Source organism: Schistocerca serialis, chromosome 9, assembly GCF_023864345.2.
Source record: "Schistocerca serialis cubense isolate TAMUIC-IGC-003099 chromosome 9, iqSchSeri2.2, whole genome shotgun sequence".
Taxonomy (NCBI): domain Eukaryota; kingdom Metazoa; phylum Arthropoda; class Insecta; order Orthoptera; family Acrididae; genus Schistocerca; species Schistocerca serialis.
The window spans coordinates 215,806,790-215,831,856 of record NC_064646.1 but is presented as its reverse complement, the minus strand read 5'-3'; positions in this window follow the sequence as shown (position 1 = coordinate 215,831,856).

Sequence of the window (25,067 nt, the reverse complement as noted above, 5' to 3'; positions counted from 1 at the left end):
CGAAAACGCGAGAACTGTGCCTTTTAGATATTAAGTTTAAACACAGAAACTCAAGAAACCAAACTATTAAAGCACACAGATGATTAATAAAATTCACTCCTGGTTAGGAACTCGTAAATGTCACAAAAGCGGTTACTTCCCTGTTGCTGCGTCTGTCTCGGTCTGATACTACTGCCCATCCATGCAGTTTCAAGCTGAGTAACTCAAATCACAGGCTGGAGCTGAGAACGAAGTGTCACCAACTTGGCTCACATCCACATACAGCAGTAACAGTCCTTATCCATATTAAAGACCGTGAAAAACTACACTGCACAGATAAACAAACGACTATCGACACGCTCTACGGAACTCTACTGTAGACACAGAGGAAAACGCAAGAATGTGTCTAATAAATTAGATTAACACGCAGAGATTCAGTAACTGAACCACCAAAGCACTCAGGTGAAGTTGAATAACTCGTCCTGATAAGGAATTTGTAATATGTCACAATATCGGTATACTTTTCGAAGCAAACGAAAACACGAGGCCGGCCGTCGTGGCCGAGCGGTTCTAGGCGCTTCAGTCTGGAACCGCGCGACCGCTACGGTCGTAGGTTCGAATCTTGCCTCGGGCATGGATGTGTGTGATGTCCTTAGGTTAGTTAGGTTTAAGTAGTTCTAAGTTCTAGGGGACTGATGACCTTAAATGTTAAGTCCCATAGTGCTCAGAGCCGTTTGAAAACGCGAGAACTGTGCCTATTAAATATTACATTAACACTTAGAAACACACGAAACTAAACTAGCGAAGCACACTGTTGAAACTATAGAATTCGCTCCTGGTTAGGAACTGGTAAAATGTCACAAAATCGGTTACTTCCCTCTTGCTGCTTGTGCCTCGGCTGGCTACTGCTGTCGACTGGCTGACTAATGCTTCGTTTAAAGACTTCGTCGCAGTGAAAAACGCCCCCGTTTTAATGATTGCTACCCCAACTTGTGTATCATATCCCTGTTTTGCAGTAATAGAGCTGTTCTTCTTTGAACTTCTTCGATGACCTCTGTTAATTCTTCTGATGCGGATCCCACACGACGCAGCAATACTGTAGAAGAGAACAGACATGCTTTTGCAGGCCGTCTTTTTAGTAGACCTCTTCTATGTGTTCTGCCAATAAAATGCAATCTTTAATTGGTATTCCCCACTACATCATCTATGTGATCGTTTCAGTTTAAGATATTCGTAAATATTTAGTTGAGTTTACAGCTTTTAGATTTGTGTGATTTATCATGTAACCGATAATTAACGAATTTCTTTCAGCACTCTTTGTTTAGGTTCAGTTACCACTTTTCACACGAAGCAGTTATCTTGTAAAATCATTTTGCAATAGGTTTTGATCTTCTGATTACTCTGCTATACGGTAGATGACATCATCACCTGCAGACAATCTAAGAGGGCTGTTCATATTGTTTCCTAAATCATTTATATAGATTGGGAACAGGAGAGAGATCCTATAAAACTTCCTTGTGGAACGAATATCGCTTACTCGATGACTTCCCGTCGGTTACTACGAATAGGAAACTACGAAGCCAGTCGCACAACTGAGACGATACTCCTCAAGCACGCAATTTGTTTAGTAGCCGCTTGTGAGGAACGGTGTCAAATGTCTTCTGTAAATGTAAAAATATGGAATTAATCTGATATCCCCTGTCGATAGCACTCATTACTTCGTGTGAATAAAGAGTTGTGTTTCAGAGGAACGGTATTTTCTGAATCCATGCTATGTGTCAATAGGTCGTTTCCTTCGAGGAAATGAGTAATGTTCCAACACAGTATACTTTCCAAAATCCTAATGGAAATCGTCGTCAGTGACATGGGTCTGTAATTCAGTGGATTACTGCAATTTTCTTTCCTGAGTATTGATGTAATCTGCGCAAATTTTCAATCTTTCATAGAGCAAGCAGCCATACAGGCAGAATGTTTTCTTTTACTGTTAACTGACGTGTCTTGTACAACTTTTCTTCACGAGCCCTCCTGCACATCTGGGCGTTGATTCCCACCCATTTTACTGAGAGATGATTTACAAGGTTTTCATGGTTGCATCGCAGTCGGGCAAGTAGCTAGGGAATTAAAAACAGAGGTCCGCTTGCCTGGGCAAGCCTCCAAAGGAAAGTTGTACACCTAGAAGACACGGTCGGGTGTCAATGTAACTTCGTACACGTACACACCATCGGCGGGTGTGTAAACCATTAAAGTTACAATTTTCTGTGAGAACGACCACCAGAGTGATAAGTGTTCCCAGAATGAGATTTTCACTCTGCAGCGGTGTGTGCGCTGATATGAAACTTCGTGGCAGATTAAAACTGTGTGCCGGACCGAGACTCGAACTCGGGACCTTTGCCTTTCGCGGGCAAGTGCCCTACCAACTGAGCTACCCATGCACGACTCACACCCCGTCCTTACAGCTTTACTTCTGCCAGTACTTCGTGATTAGTGTTATTCGTGTTTAGTGTTGTTAGCAGGCATGGCAGGGTAAGTAAATAGTGCGAACAGCGCCAGATGTTGAGTGAACACTGAGATCGACATAGAAATGCTGTTGGCTGTTCTAATAGTGCAGTATTCAGAATCGTGGAGCATTCGTATGTGACAGTGGCCCACTGTTGGACTGCCGTGTGGTGGACATGCATAATTGACATTATATATTTTTAAAGAAAGAAGTGATTACTACAGCAGAGATATAACGGTAACATGCTCTGATTCCAATCCAGAGTATATTCAAATTTATACATAAATCCACTAATAATGATGCTGATACATAATAAATTCATAAATATATAGCTCTTTCTTAAGTATTACTTAATTATTATTATGATACTAGCTGAGGTACTGGGCTTCGCTCAGGAGTTAGTAATCGAATTTTTCCATTCATGGAACAGAATCTTGATGTTTCTCTACTGAATTTTTTCGAATGTGCAAAATTGGCAGATGTTATCCATTTTTCCGATTATGACATGTTCCTGTTTGTTATATTCTTTCGTCGGGTAGTAGTGGAATGCTTCATTTGTTAGGTTGTACTGTTTACTTGTCCTCGCTTTTATTATAAGATTGAATCGCAATTCTTGATTCTTCAATCCGTTCATTTTGTTCTTCGATTTCTCTGCATCTCACGGTGCTGGGAACTTAAACGTGCTCCGTGCTCTTCGTCTGTTTAGTTTTTGTGGCTGTTCTTTTTTGTTTTCCCCGTTTTCCTTCAGAACTCGCAAGATCTTCTTACGTTTTACTTTTGGGCATTGTCTAAAATATAAATCAAATCAACTTTTTACTAACAAATACACCACTCACGCTTTACACTTCTCCATACTTTATTTTCGATTTATGTTCAGTCACTGTATCACTTTGACTATACTTAATTGTGTGTTGTTATTCAGTCACTGGACTACTTTTTCGGTTCCTCCCTTCGTCACTGATAAGAAACTGACGTTCGAACCCATGACGAGTCTTGCTTTATAAACTTCTACCAATGGGTGGCCCCACAAGCGGCGAATTCCAGAACATACCATAAAGGCTTCGAATGGTCCACAATGTACCAGAACATTCCACAACATTCGAGAGTGTTCTCGAATGTTCCACACTGATCTGGGATATTCCGGGATGTTCCGGAACATTCTGGACATTCTGGAATTTTCCCGAATGTTCCAGACTATTTCCGAACATTCCAGAATATCCCGGATCGTTGTGCAACATTTTGGAACATTCTGGAATGTTGTGAAATGCCTTAATTACTCTCCAGAGTTCTGGAATATTCGCGAATGCTCTAGAATATTCTGGAATGTTCTAAAAATTTCTATAATGCGGAACTTCCCAGCCCTCATGTCTTCAAAAGTACGCTCTTCAGGCGAAAACGAGAACTTTCTTCATCGATGTGAGATAGACGGCTACCACATCACACAACTCCCTTGATCGTACCGGGACTCGTTTCTGAATTTTAGCGGCACGCACATTGTACACTTACTTGTATAATATATATTTATTGTTATTATTATCATGATTATTATACGTATTATGCTGAGACATAATTTGGTAATCATTTAAAACACGTAACAACATCAAAAAATGTAAAAACAGGGTGTTTCAAAAAGAATACACGTATTTCAAATGCATATATTTATTTAACTTTAATACATATAAATATGAAACTTTACACACATATTTACGAACCTCTCAAGCTCATATTACAGGTGTTCCGTATGTCCTCCGTCACCGACACGAACAATGTCACGTCGATACTCAAATTCGTCATTGATGTTATGGCAGTACGGATCCGGTTCTTCAACTCTTCCAGGTTCTATGGGAGTTGTGGTACATAAATGTTGTCTTTAAAGAAATCCGTCAGGAAGAAGTGAGAGGGTGTCAAATCCGGTGACCGTGGAGCTCTGCTGAGACATGCTAAGTCGTCAGCTCCTTGACGACCAATCGAACGGTTCGGTAGAGTTTCTTTCAGATGTTCATGCACTGGGCGACACCAGTGAGCCGGTGCCCCGTCTTGTTGAAAAATGAAGTTGTCTTCGTGCAGCCTCGGAAACAACCAGTTTTTCCAGTGTTTCCATGGAAGAAGAATGGACCGTAAACAGATGATCGAGATATTGCACGAAACACACTGACTATGGGCGAATCTCGCACATGTTAAATGGCTGCATGTCGGCACTATAGGCCCCAAATTCGCACAATGTGTTTGTTTACCTGACCACTAACATGGAAGGTCCCTTCATCACTGAACACGATGAATTTTGCGAAAGTGTTATCATTGTCAATAGCGCCCAGAATGTCGTTACAAAATGCCACACGTTTGCGTTTGTCATCAGGACGCAGAGCTTGCAACAGCTGTAACTTGTACGGCTTCATAACTAACCGACCTCTCAAAACACGCCAAATTGTTGTTGTAGGCAGTTGTAAGGCCCGTCTGGCACGACGAGTTGGTTTTGAAGGACTACGTTGGAAATCAGTTTGAATTCATGCAACATATTCTTCAGGAACACGATGGCGGCCAGAACTCCTTCCTTTACACACATTCTGTATCTAGAAACCGTCGATACCATCTGCGAATGTTCCACCCATTCGGAGGATCAATTTGGTACCTCAACCCGAAACTGTAATCACGGAATTGCACTTCGCACACTCGAGAACACAAAATGATTTCTGCTGCGGATTAGCTATTTTAAACGTATGACAGTTACCAAACAAAACAGAAGACAACTGACATCTAGCGGCTATTAATATAAACTAGACTATGTATTTGTTTCTCCAGTAGGCGAACCGAGGCGCGGCGATCGATAGTTTGGAGAAAATAATACTTATGCTACGTACACAACTGGCCATTAAAATTACTGCACCACGAAGATAACGTGCTACAGACGAGAAATTTAACCGACAGGAAGAAGATGCTGTGATATGCAAATGATTAGCTTTTCAGAGCATTCATAAAAGGTTGGCGCCGGTGGCGACACCTACAACGTGCTGACATGAGGAAAGCTTCCAACCGTTTTCTCGTACACAAATAGCAGTTGACTGGTGTTGCCTGGTGAAACGTTGTTGTGATGCCTCGCGTATGGAGGAGAAATGCGTACCATCACGTTTCCGACTTTGATAAAGGTCGGATTGTAGCCTATCGCGATTGCGGTTTATCGTATCGCGACATTGCTGCTCGCGTTGGTCGAGATCCAGTGATTGTTAGCAGAATATGGAATCGGTGGGTTTAGGAGGGTAAGACGGAACGCCGTGCTGGATCCCAACGGCCTCATATCAGTAGCAGTCGAGATGACAGGCATCTTATCCGCATGGCTGTAACGGATCGTGCAGTCACGCCTCGATCCCTGAGTCAACAGATGGAGACGCATGAAAGACAACAACCATCTGCACGAACAGTTCGACGACGTTCGCAGCAGCATGGACTATCAGCTCGGAGACTATGGCTGCGGTTACCCTTGACACTGCATCACGGGCAGGGGCGTTTGCGATGGTGTACTCTACGACGAACCTGGGTGCACGAATGGCAAAACGTAATTTTTTCGGATGAACCTAGATTCTGTTTAAAGCATCACTATGGTCGCATCCGTGTTTGGCGTCACATTTCAGATGTGTTACGACCCGTGACTCTACCTTCCATTCGATCCCTACGAAACCCTACACGATAATGCACGACCACATGTTGCAGGTCCTGTACAGGCCTTTCTGGATACAGAAAATGTTGGACTGCTGCCCTGGCCAGCACATTCTCCAGATCTCTCACCAATTGAAAACGTCTGGTCAATGGGGTCCGAGCAACTGGCTCATCACAATAAGCCAATCACTACTCTTGATGAACTGTGGTATCGTGTTGAAGCTGCACGGGCAGCTGTACCTGTACATGCCATCCAAGCTCTGTTTGACTCAATACCCAGGCGTATCAAGACCGTTATTACGGCCAGAGATGGTTGTTCTGGGCACTGATTTCTGAGGATCTATGCACCCAAATTGCGTGACAATGTAATCACATGTCAGTTCTAGTATAATATATTTGTCCAATGAATACTCGTTTATCATCTGCATTTCTTCTTGGTGTAGCAATTTTAATGGCCAGTAGTGTATATTCTTTTTGAAACACCGTATAAATGTAAAGTAGGTCTAAAGGAAGCCATAAAAGAAATTTACAAAAATAAAAACTCGTCGTCAAGGTTCCGGTCGACCGCGTCCGACCGTCGACTATCACAAGGGGGGGGGGGGGGGGGGGGGGGAGGGGGGGGTGGCCCTATGGTGCACGAAGCGAGCACATCGGAGCCCGTTTGCAACTGCGCCTACCATCCTGCAATACTCTGTGTCATCCAGTACCACCGTTCGGAGACTGGCAGCAGACAGACTAGGAAATTTCAGTCGCATGTATTGGCTGCCATTAACACCGTAACACAAACGGCTGCGCTCGGTGAGCTGTCGTGGCCGCCGAGCATAGACTGCCGATGGACGCGTCGCAATGAATTCAGCGATGAACTGCGGTTCTGCAGTACCTTGGATTACTATCGTCGGCGAGTAAGGCGGCGGCCTGGATAAAAGTCCCATCCTCTCAATGTTTTGCAGAAGCATAGCGGTGTTACTCTTGGCGCTGTGGCCTGGAGAGCTATTGGATCTGACTTCAGGTCACGGGTGGTAATGACTGAGGGGACTCTAACGGCACAACAATACGTCACAAACATCCTGTGTGCCCATCTGTTACCTCTCACGCGACAGTATCGGGATGCCATTTTTCAAGGGGCATGTATCTCTGCAAGCTGTCTGCATGATGTTGAAATTCTCCCGTGGTCAGGAACATCCCCAGATATGTCCCGGACAGATCATGACAGGGACCAGTTTGGACATCAACTCCACACCTGTGCCAACATCCAGGATATCAAGAACTACGAGGTGTACAAATTTGCTTCCGCCGTTTGCCGGTAGGTGGCGACAACGAAAAGTAGCGGTCGAAAGAAGCAGATCGCAGACGTCAGGCAGTTAGCTTGGACCTCGGTCAACATAAACTCATTCAAACATTAGTCGATTTGCGTCTGCATCATAAAGTTGTTCTTCGTTGAAAATGTCAGTTTACGAGCCTAATTCTCGTCATTTGCTAGAGGTGTTGCTGTTTTGTTTCAATATGAAGGAAACAGCGGCTGAGTCTCATCGAATGCTCTCAAGTGTGTATGGTAAGGACGCTATTAGTGAAAGAACGTATCGTGAGTGGTTTCATCGCTTCAATAACGGTGATTTTAACGTCGTAGACTGGCATAGTGGTGGAAGAGAGAATGTTTTCGAAGATGCAGAATTGGAGACATTGCTGAGTGAAGACTCGCGTCAGACTCAAGAAGAATTGGCACTATTAGTGGTAGTAACACAGCAAGCCATTTCAAAACGTCTCAAGGCTATAGGAATGATTCAGAAAGAAGGAACTTGGGTCCTGTGCGAGCTTAAACCAAGAGACGTTGAACGGCGTTTGTGCGTTTGTGAACAGTTGCTTCAGAGGCAAAAACGGAAGGGATTTCTGCATCGCATTGTGACAGGGGACGAAAAATGAGTTCATTACGATAACCCTAAACGCAAAAAATCATGGGTATATCCCGGTCATGCTTCCACGTCGACGGCCAAATGCTCTGCATTTGGTGGGACCAGCTCGGCCTCGTGTACAATGAAGTGTTAAAGCCAAGTGAAACAGTCACAAGTGCTCGTTATCGAACGCAATTAATGCGTTTGATCAGGGCATTAAAAGACAAACGACTGCAATACAGGGAGAGGGACGATAAAGTGAGTTTGCAGCACGACAACGCTCGACCTCACTTTGCAAAAGAGGTCAAAACGTACTTGGAAACGTTAAAATGGGAAGTCCTACCCCAACCACCGTATTCTCCACACATTGCTCCATCTGTCTACCACCTGTTTAGATCAATGGCGCATGGTCTGGCTGACCAACACTTCCGATCTCACGAATAAGTCACAAATTGGATCTATTCGTGGATCGCTTCAAAAGATGAACAATTTTTTCGACACGTGATTCGTACACTGCACGAAAGATAGGAGAAAGTAGTGGCCAGCGATGGAAAATACTTTGAATGATACATGTGTAACCAATTTGTTCCTTAAAGACTCAAATGTTGGGGAAAAAAAACGGCGGAAGCAAAGTTGTACACCTTGTAGTTAGAAACTTGTGGGCCGGCTTATCTCAGGAGACGATACAACAACTTTATAATACCCTCCCTAACTGAAATAGTGCATGCAAACTGCCATGCGGGGTGCAATGAAATCCCAATAAGTGGGCCCATACTGTCGATTCGTTGTAAATTTGACTCGCATTTGTCATCACTGAAATAACATCAAATGGTCTCTCAAACCACGATGTTTTGTTTCGTTTCCTCCTCTATTTCTGGCCGCTTCATATTTTTGTCAGGCAGCGTACAACTGAGGTACGACAGTAGCTCCAGAGGTTGCCCGTTGGTGACCGTTCGACCTCAACAGCTATTCATTTCATTGACTCCGTGCACACCACGATATTGTGCTTTTTATACAGGTTTGTACCATCTCCGAAAATCAGGTGGTTAAGCCAAGATCCCCGTTCAATGTGACACACAACTTCCCCCATCCGCCCCCGCACTGTGGTCACTAAGCACGTCGAGAGGCCATGGCTATAAAGAACTGGCGGCGCTCCCCAATCCGCAGTTCAGGAAAGTCGCGTTCGCCAAAGCAGTACCCAAATCTTCGGAAACTGAGCTCCCAGAGATACTTACCATAAAACACGATCGAAGAGAAACTTGTGACTTATCGAATGCCTAGGACGCAGCAAAAGAAATTCGTGTCCCATCCCCATCCCGACTCCCCAACCCCTCGCCAAAGACGTTTTCTTTCGTCTGCGATTTATAAACACAACAGCGACATAAAATCGCATAAGAGGCGGGCGACTATGTTGAAAACGAGTAGTAGTGACCAGTCCAGCCTTTATGCGGTACTACTGTGCAATTTATAAAGTTGAAATTTTTCCATATATTATAGCGTGATTTAGAAACATATTAACAACCAACGTCTAAAGTTATCAGTAGTTTCTGTAGTTGAACATGGTGGCCCATATAACTATCCACTCAGCCCGCATCTCGTGGTCGTGCGGTAGCGTTCTCACTTCCCACGCCCGGGTTCCCGGGTTCGATTCCCGGCGGGGTCAGGGATTTTCTCTGCCTCGTGATGGCTGGGTGTTGTGTGCTGTCCTTAGGTTAGTTAGATTTAAGTAGTTCTAAGTCATAGGGGACTGATGACCATAGATGTTAAGTCCCATAGTGCTCAGAGCCATTTGAACTATCCACTCACAGCTTTCATGCAATTTTTGACTTGTTATTCTTGCCGAAACGATATCACAAACAAACCCAGTTTGTATCTCAGACTGCTGCTACGTATACATCACCTCCCACCCGACTGAGCCTGTTTTTTTCTGTAAGTACTTAAGATTTTCCCCGAAGATGTCATTGCTTTCGACATCTGGATTTAAAACAACTTTAGATGCCGGGAGTTACCTGCAGTTCACAGCTTTTCAATTTTTCTTTAAATTCTAGAATTTTTCTTCTCGCTCTCTGAGTGCATTTTCATACAAGAACCAACTTACTTCTGCTCACTTTTAAAGTGGAAAAAGACTCATTTGACTACACTCTCTGGAGACGGAAGATTCTTATTTCTTTACGAGTCATGCAAACGAATATACCGAACGAGTTGGCGCAATAGTTAGCACACTGAACTCGCATTACCGATGACGACGGTTCAAATCCTCGTCCGACCATCCTGATTTAGGTATTCCTTGATTTCCCAAAATCGCTTCAGGCAACCGGCTTCCTTCCCCATCCTTCCCTAATCCGACGGGATCGATGACCTCGCTGTTTGGTCCCTTCCCCCAAATCAACCAACCAAACGAATGTGATCGATGCAGCATTCATTTTTGCTGGCGTACATTACTAGAAAATAAGTTGGAACAGCGAACACTTTCATTGTTTCCTTCAGTGGTTATGGTGTGAACATCGACAATACTTAAAGAATTAAGCCATGTGTAAGAGCCTCGTTTAACTCTTACTTTACTTAAGAACAGAGTGATTTGCCATTTTCATCACTTTCAACACCTTTTCTTTTGTTGTGTCTTATTATATAACGTAGTTTGTCTTTTGTGTAGAAACTAAAGGCCTTAAACAAGTCTCCTAGCTATTTCAGGAAAGAACATCAGCGAAATCTGACGTCGTCTAACTGGAGCACTTGATCTATTTGGAAAATACTTTTGTTATTCACAGTTGTCTTTATCGTAATGGATGGGCCTGCAACAGCATATTGATTTAGACCGTTACCAGTCACCATCAGAACTAAAAATGTAGAATACACCTATTACAAAATTCGTATTAAATATAGGAAACTAAAGTATGCAAAATACAGACAAGAATAAAAATGTACTCAGTATCCTGTATCATGTCAACTGTTACCGAACATCCACGTTGGTTACTCGACGTCAACTACCGTGCCTGCTGACAAGTCGTGCTTATAATACGGAAGTAATCTCGTAGATGGTGCATGAGCACGCAGTGAACTTCTCTAAGCCCATCCATTTCGATCAAGACAATTGTGAATCAAAAAAAAGGAACGCCAACAGCGGTATTCGTCCTTATCTCGTGGGACATTGCGGAGAGGCTTAAAATTTAACCAAGTTCCCTTGAGAATTGTAAACTACTTCTCCTCCCCACGTCGATCAAATTATGGTAAAGAAAATTCCACCATCTCCAGGATTCGAACCGGCTACGCCCGAGTAGAGCGCCATTGCATGACGAGTGTTGGTATCTGGACTATGGAAGGAGACGAAACAGCAAAGAACTTAAAATATCAATAACGTTTATATTTTAGACAAACCCCATCACTTTTAATTTCGACTCAAATTTTATTCATAGTAGGGCTTACATGCGTGCTGAACACGATCATATGTTTTGAAACTGAATTTGCGTAAACACAATCTTTTTACAACGCGTCACCCTAGTTAACATAACATAACGCCGAAATCACTATAACCATGATGGAGGAATGATCGTTTTCCTTGCAGATACGACGTAGCGCTATTCTAGGGAAACGATGATTAAGAAAATTCATGACACAAAAATTGTGTGCAAATTCGGAACTCCAACACAGACTTTTGTCCTACTTTTTCTCACAACAGTGATTTACCAGCAGGTACGCACGATGTCCTCATACGGAATTTGCAAAGGCTTTCAAAAAAACCAAGCTTTGATGTAGGACCAAACGTATCCACGTATGACTGAGTTCGTAATGCATTAAGCTCGTAAGATAAAGATGCTTTTAGCCTTTCTTTTCTGGCAATTACTTTAATCTGTCAAGAGTCCCCCATCTAGAATAGAAAACTTCAGGCTGGAACTGCTATTAATATGTCTCGAAGGTACGCTGCAACCTGTGTTTCAGAATGTCAGTCAAATTCCAGAGTGTGCCGCGTAAATGGAAATGGTCGCATGTCTGTTCACACCTTAAGAAGGATCGCAGAACCCGTTGGCAGAACTACAGGCTTACCTTACTTATAGTATTTTTCTCTAGTGATATGCAGTATAGTCCGCAGCTCGTGGTCGTGCGATAGCGTTCTCGCTTCCCACGCCCGGGTTCGATTCCGGCGGGGTCAGGGATTTTCTCTGCCTCGTGATGACTGGGTGTTGTGTGCTGTCCTTAGGTTAGTTAGGTTTAAGTAGTTCTAAGTTCTAGGGGACTGATGACCATGGATGTTAAGTCCCATAGTGCTCAGAGCCATTTGAACCATTTTTGATATGCAGTATATTTTGATCTCATGTATGATAATACTTCATCAGAGCTTAAAACTCTTCTGTACAAGTCAACACGAATTCCAAAAGCACCTATCGTGTAAAATGTCTGCTTGTTCTATTTGTTCAAGAGATACAGAAGATTGTTATGGCGGAGCACCGGCGGTTTCCATGTTTCCTGCCTTCTGAGAAGCCTGCGACGCAGATGCTCACTGTCGTTTAGTAAACAAAAAGAAACATGAAACTTCCTGGCAGATTAAAACTGTGTGCCGGGCTGAGACTCGACATCGGGACCTTTGCCTTTCGCGGACAAGTGCTCAACCAACTGAGCTACCCAAGCACGACTCACGTCCCCTCCTCACAACTTTAATTCCGCCAGTACCTCGCCTCCTACCTTCCAAACTTCGCAGAAGCTCTCCTGCATGCTTATGGTATATCCTAAAAGCTACATGGCAGTAATAATGACTTCTTAGCTAACATAACGTTATGGGAAAACCTAATTAGAAGCGAAATTAGTACCCTATGTATCTCAACGAAGTATGAAACAGTCGTTACTGTCCTCAATATGGAAAAACGACTTGAAAGTCAACATTTTTATTACCTTTAGGGAACTGCACTTGATATCACTGCTTGTTGCACTTATTGAAAGACGTAGAGGTGCGGGTTTGTTCACTGAATGGAAGTGAGTCTTAGAAATCTTCAGCAAACTTCAATGGCGGTCTCTACCAAAAAGGTGCTGGACGGTGAAGCTTACACTCTCTTTTACGTATGTGCAGTGAAGAAATATTTTACTTCTTGCAACTTATATCTCGCGTAATGGTCACGAGACTTAGCCCAAAGCAACTCGGACCTATCGATACCTATGAGCTCTCAGTAATCTTCCTTCCAGTACGTCGTTCGTGAATAAAACAGAAATTTCTCTGCTGCAGACTGAACTCTCCTTCACACACCGTACAATGGTTTGCTCAGAACAAATGTACATTTAGAACGAATAATGTGTCTGACTGATGATTATCTCACTGCAGGAGTGTTAAAGAATAATTAGAGGTGGTTGGATTACGTGCTTGACCGGAAGGTAACGTTGTAGAAGTAGTTACCCACTGCAAAGCAAACAAAGCAATTCAGCACATCGGTGAAAGGAACGCTCAATAACACTTTATCTAAAATTATGAAATAGCGCTTGTATGAGGAACACGCCCACAGCAAAAACGATCTTGAAAGGGGAAGAGATAAAGCAGAAATCGTATATGAACATTAGCTGCAATCTTTGCTAACCTTGACCATCGTGAAAGGACGTCTGGGGTGTTCAAAAATTGTTTTGTTCATTGACAAACTTGTTGATCATGTAGAAAAATTGATATTACTGTGCTGTTACCAAGCTTGGCCAGATGACAAAGAACATAGCGCCCTGTGCAGAGATTTTAATGGCTTGAATCGATTAGGAAACATTCTGGCTGGCAGCTTAGAATATAGCATTAAAAATGACCACAAGAACACAAGAGAAAGTCTGTCATTACTGGAGGTCAAGGGGAACATTTTTTAACGCTAGAGTCAGGTTACTAACAGACAATATTGATAGAGATTAGAGCATAAAAGGATTAAAATATGTGCCACAGTTTGAAGAAAAATATAATTAATCTGCTTCATCAGAATATGAGAGGGTTAAAAAAAAAGATAGATCAGCGTCTTGTATACCTAGTAGGCGTGGAAAACCCTGAAGTGATTGATGCTCTGTGACTCTCTGAACAACATGTAATCTCAGGGACGGTGAAGTTAAATATCAGGGATTTTAGACGAGCTTCATTTTCCTATAGGGTCAGAAAAAAGGAGGAGCTGCAACACATGTAAAAATTGGACTCAATGTCTGAAATATCGAAACAAATAGTTTCTGTGTTGATCAGAACCTCAAAATATTTGCATGTAATTTATTACTGCAGCATATTTCTCTGATAATTGTAACACTTTTTAGATACCCCCTCGAAGAATTTCAGCTACTTATGCGAAATCTAGATGCATTATCGAGTTCCCTATCAGTCAAGAAGAAACAGTATGTAGTTTGCGGAGATTTCATTGTTGTTGTTGTTGTGGTCTTCAGTCCTGAGACTGGTTTGATGCAGCTCTCCATGATACTCTATTCCTGTGCAAGCTTTTTCATCTCCCAGTACCTACTGCAACCTACATCCTTCTGAATCTGCTTAGTGTATTCATCTCTTGGTCTCCCTCTACGATTTTTACCCTCCACGCTGCCCTCCAATACTAAATTGGTGATCCCTTGTTGCCTCAGAACATGTCCTACCAACCGATCCCTTCTTCTGGTCAAGTTGTGCCACAAACTTCTCTTCTCCCCAATCCTATTCAATACTTCCTCATTAGTTATGTAGTTCATTGTAGATTTCTTAAAAGATACGAACAGGAAAAATTGGCTAGAATCATCGTGTGGTTATTCTAATCTAATTTCAACAGTCAATTTTCCAACTCTTGTGCGTCAAAATAGTAAGACATCGGCTGTTAACATGTTTATAGACACTGCTGAGGCTGAAACAATTATTAATATACTTAATGGACTATCTGATCATGATGCACAATTACTGGAAATACACAATATGGCATCTTACAGCCCTGATCCAGGTTCATTCAAAAAAATGAGGCTCATTTATAAGTACAGGATACAATGTTTTAAGAGTAAGTTAAATGAGGTGTTATGGGATGCGATACATACAGAAAGAGAAGATAATCTCAAATTCAGTTCATTCTCTGGTTAATTTGTGTCAATATTAGGAAAATGCTTTCCTAAAAATTTACCCAGAAGATCCATTTTAAAATATGAAAATAAAACCAAGTATGCCATGGTCAACTAAGGGGATGAAAATCTGATATAATAGTAAGTGAGAAATTTATATAAAGGCCAGAGTAAGCCAAGATCCGACATAACTTGTGTACTATAATAAATATTTTAAGTAAAGGCATTAAAATGTCCAGAAGGATTCACATCCTGCCAGTGATATAAAATACAGATAATTTTATTAAAACTATAGAGGTATAGTCAAATGGGTGACAGGACAGCCAGTCATTCTACAAGATTCCATAGCAATTAAACTAAATGATAATTTTGTGACTGATAATTCACAAGTTTTGAGTACTTTTAACAATCACTTCTTAAATGTAGCAGAAAAATAAAATACATGTGTCAGTCGAAGAAGCAAGAGGATATATTAAAAATTTAATTCCACAAAACTTTAAGCAACTACAAATACCACAAACACCTCCACTAAAATTAACAGAATTACAAAAATTCTAAAAAGCAAAAGCTTATGTGGTGTTGATGTAATATTAAAAAGAACTCTGAAAAGTTGTTCCAACTTAATGGGATGTTTACTATCTTCTGGTTCAAAAAATCGATTTTTAAATTGCATTTTCGGATCCATAAAAGTGTTTAGAATCCACCTCTGAAACGGTTTTTCCGAATACGGACCTGAAATGTTTGTTATTCGCGGTTGTACAAAAAAATGCACCTGCCTGAAATCGGCTTTTTTCACCCACCAGTTTTTTTTTCTTTCGGAGGACGAGTTATTGTACCGATGCTTGGGAGGAAACACACAAAATTCAAATGAAAGTCCGAACGCGTGTGTTTGGAAGTTAGCCCTCAAGCATTTGCATTCTGGTGCGAAGACTGTGGAGATTGCGACTTTCCTGGCAGTGAGCAGCTTCAACGAAGGGTATTCAGCAATTCTGAAGACCATGACAACGATGGACGTCACCCTGGGACTATTCGACGCAGTTCTCCAAGCATTCGGACGACCACCGGATTCAAGCGGCCGAAAACCGCTTGTCACGGGCCGTACGAGCAGCTCTGGAGCATCACAGGATGGCCCAGATCGAGCAGAAAGCCCTCTATGAGGAAGAACTAGTTTATGGACCTGTAAGCAGATTGAACGTAAGTTGCACAATTTTGCATTTATATGTAGTCAAAACTTCGAACGCGTTTTTCTCGAAATGACTTTTTTTTTTTTTTATCGCGCGGAATTGTAACTTCAAATCTACTGAACCGATAGGCATGATTCTTTGTTTCCGACGAAGCCAACTTAATTCTCTAGGTGTTGTACCACTTATTCCATTACATCAACTATAAATATTTTAACTTGGCCAACGAAGTCGAAAAATCGATGAAAAAAACCCTATTTTTCTTTAAATGGCCGCCATTTTGTTTCCTATGGCCCAAGTAACTTAGGCGAGATATAACTCCTAAACAATCTTATATTCTTCGTTAAAAAACTCAATTTTGATATCAGACGAGCCGGCTGACCTGTGACATACCGCGCGGGGAGGTTCCGACGGCACTTCCGCCTTTGCTCCTCGACATTTCCCGTCGACAAAATTCCAGTTTGTAGAGGAAATATCAGTAAACATTTTGACCAAATTTGACAATGATATCTATAACATATCCCGAGAAAAAAATTCTCAAAGAACATGCTCTCTTCGGGCCAAAGATAGTAAACCTCCCCTTAATAAATAATGCATCTAAGTGATGTACCTAATGCCTGGCACAAAGAATTTTTCCAGAGAGGTTAAAATACGGAATTGTTAAATTTCTTCATATAAAAGGTGACAAAAGAGACAAACAATAATCATCCAGTTTCCTTAGTGACATCTTTTTCCAAAATATTCGAAAAATTAGTGTACTCAAGAGTAGGCTCACACTTAAGGTGAAACAATTTACTTAGCATATCACTGAGGATTCCAGAATGGCTTCTCGACTGTGAATGTTATTTATACTTTCAATCATGAGACAGCATAAGTCTTTAATGATAAAAAAAATCGCCAGTTGCGGCGCCACACCTCTTTTTAGATAGGAAATAGTACCAGTATGTGCTATAGTAATGAACACTTGCAGTTATATGTGGTAAGTATTAAATCGCAACCTTAACAGACTTATTTTCCAGAGGAACACCACAATGAAAAATGAATTAGTTCATATGTAATTTTAACTTTCTGCAAGGTTATAAGTTGAGGGAGACGAACATTCAGTTTTCTGTGTATCAAACATTCACAAAACTTCTTGGTTTTTCCCAGTTTGCATCAGTTGCCTAATATCTCTGCTGGCAACTCTCAGTATATCGATGAGTGCCTCACTTTAATATTCAATGACTTTTCAAAAATTCATCACTGAAATTCGGTCCTCAAATTAATCATCACATGATGACAACAGACTAAAAAATTTCATACATTTCTTTATCATGTTCCAATACATCAATATTCTTGGCTGAGAAACACATCAACTTTCACAGTTATCGATGCATATTTTCACATCAGAAGTCATACACTAATGCAGGTGTTCTTAGAATCAAGTTTAGAGAAGGTCTGATCTTAAACATGGTATTTTTCAATTTCCAACATCGCTAACCATCATTACAAAACATTTCAGTAATTATTTTCATTCACTAATTTGATTTAAACCAAAGGCGGCAACACACGTCGGCAAGATCTTCTCTCGCCCGATGGTCTTCATGGGGAGGGCAACAGCAACCAGCACACTGTCACTGGCGGTGGCGTCGAACATGCTGCCGATTGCTAGTTATGGCGTCTTGTCTCCACATGAAACAGAATACAAACAAAACACTGAGTAACGAGTTCAAACTTTTTAGTCACAACAACAATATTCAACACTAATATTATTCAACATATTTTATCATATCGGAGGAATGTTGATTCGCCTATCAACTGAACGACAGGTCATGATGGAAATGTCTGTACCTTCTTCTCACACCATACAGTTGATACTTTTTGTTAACTTCCCAAGGCATTTGACTTTGTAGATCATGTTACTTTCTTAGAAATACTGAAGTTTTTGAATTGATGACTTTAACTGTAAGTAGGCTGTTTATGTTTTCTTATTGGCAACGTTACGTAGCGCTCAATATGAAAATCACTGGCTGTGCTGTGTGCAGTCTGTGGCTAGTTTGCGTTGTTGTCTGCCATTGTAGTGTTGGGCAGCGGCAGCTGGATGTGAACAGCGCGTAGCATTGCGCGGTTGGAGGTGAGCCGCCAGCAGTGGTGGATGTGGGGAGAGAGATGGCGGAGTTTTGAAATTTGTCATGAACTGCGATATTTATATATGATGATATCAAGGTAAATACATTGCTTGTTCTCTATTAATATCTTTCATTTGCTAACTATCCCTATCAGTAGTTAGTGCCTTCCATAGTTTGAATCTTTTATTTAGCTACAAAATATTGTGTGTCAGGTTAAGCACAGTCTTGTATAAATTGTTCAAAGGGGACGTTTCATATGTCGACCCTTAGCCTAGGATACCTCACTGGAATCTTCTGATTTTTTCTTGTAGTTTGTGTATTTAGTGTAGCTTTTGTTTATTGCTAGCGCGTAATTGTAGAGAGAACCTCCTTTGCAGTTGTAGCCTTTCATTGTTGTACAGTAAAACAGTTGTGGCATGCATGTAGATTTGCACCAAGTATTTCGCAGCTACGCTTGCAATTAACTACATATTATTTTCAGTGCTATGTTAATGTGTTCTCCTATTTTTGCACTTCAAATTGTGCTTTTCTGTGTTATCGTGTGAAATATTGTGACAATTATGGCGTGTGAAAAACGTAACACTAGGCTCCAAACTAAACTGAGAAATAATAGTGACGACGAGCGTAGCTTATCAGCGCCGCCGAGTAATGAATTTACTAATGTTCAAAGTAGTAATTTGGTAACTGTGCACAGGGAAATGGAGCGGGCGTCAAATAATGGCGTGGACAGTGAAACAATTAGTGAAGAGGGAAGCATTATCGATCGATCGGTCGGCAATAGCTCGCCTCAGGAAGCCGAAATGACACGACACGATCTCGCAAATACTGTAGATTCAGGTTTTGGATCCTCACCGTTTTCTCAAATAAGTCAAGACACATTTTCTGCTTATCAAAATGTGAATGTTTCCGGTGCAAATTCACTGCCGAAAAGCACTGAGGAACATGTTTCAGACACCAGTGCATTGTTATTACAATTAATGCAACAAATGGGACAAAAGCTTGAAAAGTTAGACACAATGGAACAACATCAGAGACAAACACAGCAACAGTTAGACGCAATGGAACAAAATCTTCACACCACGCTTGAACAAACACGTGAAGATTTAACTACTGAGTTACATAACATCGAATCGAAATGTCAAAAAGTCTGTAATGACGTAAAAACACAAATTTGTGAGCATTTCCAACCTATTTTTTCGCGTCATGAAAATGCATTACAGAATCATGAAGCAGCCATAAAAGAACTGCAAACTATTGTTCATGAAAATCATAACACCTTGCAAGCTAAAATTGACTCAGTTGCATCTACCGATTCGGTTACGCAACTTGCAAAAACTCAGGAAAACTTAAAGGACACAGTAGATTCGATTTCAACACAAATGGACACTCTGAAACTTGGTTCAGAAAAACACACTGAGGAAATGTGTTCACTATCGGAGAAAGTAGCCGAACTTTCGGATCAGGTCACTAACTTATCTACAAAGGTAGATGATGATCTGAATGACACAAGACCCGTAGCCTTCACTGACACAGAAGAGTATGAACAAATAAGAAAATTCAAACAAAATCAGAATCAAATTAATACACAACACCAAAGAGAAATCCGGGAAGTACAAGATCAGCTGACACAGGTAATACAAGAATTACGTATTTCAGAGGACACTCGCGCTCCAACATGGGAAGAGGGACTTAGAAACACGGAAAAGCCGCAAAATAGTAACACAGGGCATTTCGGAAGTTATGAAAGAAATTGGCAATGTGCACCGAATTTTGAGATGGAACGGCCGAAACGACCTAACAATGACCGATATGCGACTCGCCGACATGACGATTTTGACTATAAGCTGTTCATTACTACACGTAAATTCAAAACATTTAAGAATTCTGGCAACGACATTCATCCACAAGCATGGCTCCATCAATTCTCTCTTTGATTTCCTCCCAACTGGTCGTTGGAACACAGATTAGAATTTATGTGTGGCTACTTAGAGAATGAACCAGCTGTAAGAATGCGATCGGTCATTCATGATTGCCACAGTGAAGGAGAATTTTACCATGCCTCCCTCTCAGCATATTGGTCTCAAGCCACACAAGACCGAGTAAAACATGGTATCATAATGATGAAACATTTCGAACAATCTGAATTCTCCAGTCTTGTGAAATATTTTGAAGACATGTTGCACAAGAATCAGTACCTGTCAAACCCATACAGCCCCTCAGAACTCATCCGCATTTGCTTAATCAAATTACCTGAACATTTACGGCATATCATTTTAGCAGGACGTTGCAAAGACGACATTGAAGCTTTTCAGGGACTGTTACAAGAACTAGAAATTGACACTGATAATCGCGGAACGCGAAAACAAGGACACAATTACAGGTCACATCCGTCACAATTCCGTGACGACAGAAACAATAACCGGACACGACTGGTCTATTCTTACAACGCAAATCGTGACCAAAATAGACACCACCCGTACGACAACCGTTGGCAGAGTAGTAATAATTACAGGGAAAGATCACCTCTCCGCGGTAGTGACTATCACAGAGACAATCAGAGAAACAGACAATATGGGAACCAAAATAATTATTATCAAGGGAGACAGAACAACTTCAGACGCAACAGTTCAGTGCGCAGTTACGATTCAGGGAGAAATTCTCCACCACTTAACCGACAAGAAAGAAACTACAGGAACTACCGACATGACGACAGACGATGTGATCGTAACGACAGACCTGAATTGCATCAGAACTGGCGGGATTCAAACAGAGCAGGGCCCTCTCGAGGAGGTGAATTTGTAGAAGTTAGGTCTCCAAATCCCAATAACGACGCGCGCCAACAAAGAGACAATAGGCAATGACTCACACCGCTGGCAGCCACAAAACGTTCTTATGACACTAACGACGCATCTGCCGTAGCTAGTAATTACGTAAAAATGGAAGACATTAGGGACATCTTACTCCAGGAACACGATGTAAAACATAACAACATTGCATATCCTGTGATTCACATTACTGTAAATGACGTAAAATTTACGGCAGTACTTGACTCTGGCAGTCCCATTTCAGTAATCAGTGAAACAGCCTTTAGCAAATGCAACAAATCGAACGATTGCCCCACACTTCCGTTACGTAAGATTAAATTACAAGTTGCAATCTTTGGAAAAAGTGTAGATGTATGCCAACAAACCAATTTAGAATGCTTTTGTCAAAGCCACAGCTTCTCTATGAACTTTCTCATTGTTCCATTATTGTCGACGGAAATTATATTGGGAGTAGACTTTTTGAATGAATACAAAGCAATCTTAAACTTTCACGATGCTGAAATAAGTTTAGAGAAAGAAGGTAAGTCAATAGCTTTGAAATTTGAAGATTGGCTCTCAAACCATGACGAGGAAATTAATCGGCTTTACCTTCTGTTAGACAACAGTTCGGACTTTTCTACGGAACTAGACACTAACAATCACTCTGCAAGTACTGACAGGGATGATATCGACGGCGCATTTGACACTAATAAGTTAATTCAGAATAAAATTCAAACAATTGAGAATTGTAATGACACTGATAGGCAGGACCTTTTTGAGATTTTACAAGCACATTCCACAGTTTTTACTCACAAAACAGGAACAATCAAGGGATTTCAATACCAATTTCGTGTTCGTGAGCATACTAAATTTTGTGTTAGACCATACGTAATTCCGGCGCATTATAGGGACCGTGTTAGAACAGAAATACAATCTATGCTTAATGAGGGCATTATTGAGCCTGCAGTAAGCTCATACAACAATCCATTACATGCTGTTGAGAAGAAAAATGGATCGATCAGGCTTGTCTTAGATTCGAGACAAATCAATACGATCATTATTCCTGAAACAGACAGGCCGCAAACGTTAGAAGAACTTCTTCAAAATTTTAATGGTGTAAAAGTGTTGTCTTCCATTGATCTCAGATCCAGCTTTTATCAGATCGAACTTCATCCAGAATGTAGAAAATACACAGCTTTCCTTTGTTTCGGCGTTTGTTATCAGTTTCGGAAACTTCCTTTTGGTTTGAACATTTCTTCGGCAGCATTCATTCGTGGGTTAAATTCCATATTACCTGAGTTCTTAAAACGTCACATCACCTTATATGTGGACGATATTCTGATAGCAGAAGCTTCATGGGAACAACATAATCGCATCCTCAACAGTTTGTTACGTATTTTTGCAGAATCTGGAATTACAGTTAACTTGGAAAAGTCTGAATTCGGTAGGACAAAGGTGAAGTTTTTGGGACATATTATTTCTTCTGAAGGGATTCAACCGGATCCTGAAAAGTTAGAAGCAATCAGAGCCATTCCAGTTCCATCCACAAAAAGACAAGTCTGCAGTTTTCTAGGTCTCGTAAATTTTTACCGTCGTTTTCTGAATATGCAAATTCTTGTTACACCAAAACTTTGTTCTCTCACTGGAAAAAATACTATTTGGAACTGGGACGAACAAGCACAATTGGAATTCAATTCTTTGAAAGAAGTGTTACTTCACGCGCCAATCTTAGCTCATCCAGATCTGTCACAAGATTTCTGCCTTAGCACGGATTCTTCAAAAGTCGGTCTTGGTGCCCATTTATTTCAAGAAGCCATAGAAAATGGCACTACCATTCAGAAAACCATTGCTTTTGCTAGCCGTGTGCTAACAAAATCGGAAAAAAATTATTCCGTTACTGAATTAGAAGCTTTAGCTATCGTTTGGGCATTTAACAAATTCCGTTTCTTTCTTTCTGGTAAGCACGTAAAAGTATACAGTGATCATCGTGCATTACAATTTCTTATGTCTTCAAAATTAAATCATGACAGGTTAAAACGTTGGGCATTGTTTCTGCAAGAATTCCGCTTCACAATAGTCTACATTCCCGGCAAGGAGAACATTGTTGCGGACGCACTGTCACGCGCACCGGCTGGGCTTGAGAAAAGTACCACAGAAGGCAACCTCGAGAAAAATTTCAGTATTCTTTACATTCAGAAAATCGCCTTTGAAAACTTCATCACCACATCTTTAAAGGACATTGCTCATGAACAAGATAAAGATCCGATTTGGAAAGACATCAAGAGCAAATGGCATGAAAAGACACACACACAGATTCGGCATTATTATCTGGTTAGAAACAACATACTGTTCAAACGCTGCACTGTTGATGACAAGCTATGGGTACTTTGCATTCCTGACGATTTTGTTAATAAGCTCATTTGGTACATTCATTTCAGTTACGCACATTTTGGTCCACGAAAATGTTATCATATTCCAGAATGAGATTTTCACTCTGCAGCGGAGTGTGCGCTGATATGAAACTTCCTGGCAGATTAAAACTGTGTGCCCGACCGAGACTCGAACTCGGGACCTTTGCCTTTCGCGGGCAAGTGCTCTACCAACTGAGCTACCGAAGCACGACTCACGTCCGGTACTCACAGCTTTACTTCTGCCAGTACCTCGTCTCCTACCTTCCGAACTTTACAGAAGCTCTCCTGCGAACCTTGCAGAACTAGCACTCCTGAAAGAAAGGATATTGCGGAGACATGGCTAGCCACAGCCTGGGGCTGTAAAGTTCGGAAGGTAGGAGACAAGGTACTGGCAGAAGTAAAGCTGTGAGTACCGGACGTGAGTCGTGCTTCGGTAGCTCAGTTGGTAGAGCACTTGCCCGCGAAAGGCAAAGGTCCCGAGTTCGAGTCTCGGTCGGGCACACAGTTTTAATCTGCCAGGAAGTTTCATATCAGCGCACACTCCGCTGCAGAGTGAAAATCTCATTCTGGAAACATCCCCCAGGCTGTGGCTAAGCCATGTCTCCGCCATATCCTTTCTTTCAGGAGTGCTAGTTCTGCAAGGTTCGCAGGAGAGCTTCTGTAAAGTTCGGAAGGTAGGAGACGAGGTACTGGCAGAAGTAAAGCTGTGAGTACCGGACGTGAGTCGTGCTTCGGTAGCTCAGTTGGTAGAGCACTTGCCCGCGAAAGGCAAAGGTCCCGAGTTCGAGTCTCGGTCGGGCACACAGTTTTAATCTGCCAGGAAGTTTGTTATCATATTCTTCGAACGACTTGTTATTTTAACAATATGGAAAAAAGAATTCGAAGAGTCTTGTCTATTTGTAAACTTTGTCAAAAGGCGAAACCATCTACTGTCTCACATCGTGCTCCGTTGTTTCCTATCATTCCTTCTAAATTAAAAGAATTTGCTGCTGTTGATCTCTTGGGACCGCTTGTCAGAACATCTAATGGATTTTCGTACGTTCTAGTCGCTGTTGAACTTACTTCAAAATTTGTTTCTTCCACACCGTTACGTAAAGCCACTGGACGGTCTGTATCCAACGCCTTTGTTAAAAATTTCTTACGTGAAGTTGGCCACGTTGCTAAAGTCATTTCAGATAACGGACCGCAATTTAGATCTGCTGTTTGGTCACGCATGCTTCGCAACCATAAAATCAAACCTGTTTTTATTTCATTGTACTCACCACATTGTAACCCCTCCGAACGGATTATGAAAGAAACCAATAAGCTCTGCAGGCTTTATTGTCACAGAAAGCATCAGCATTGGGACAGATATTTACACTTATTTCAAAACGTGCTGAATGAAATGCCTCATGATTCCACTGCTTTACCACCTACTCTTGTACTGAAGAATGAAGAACCACCGAACAGAATCAGAGAGCTTGTATCTTTCCCGAATACACGTAAACTTCGACACAAAGACATAATTGATTTGGCTCTTAAAAA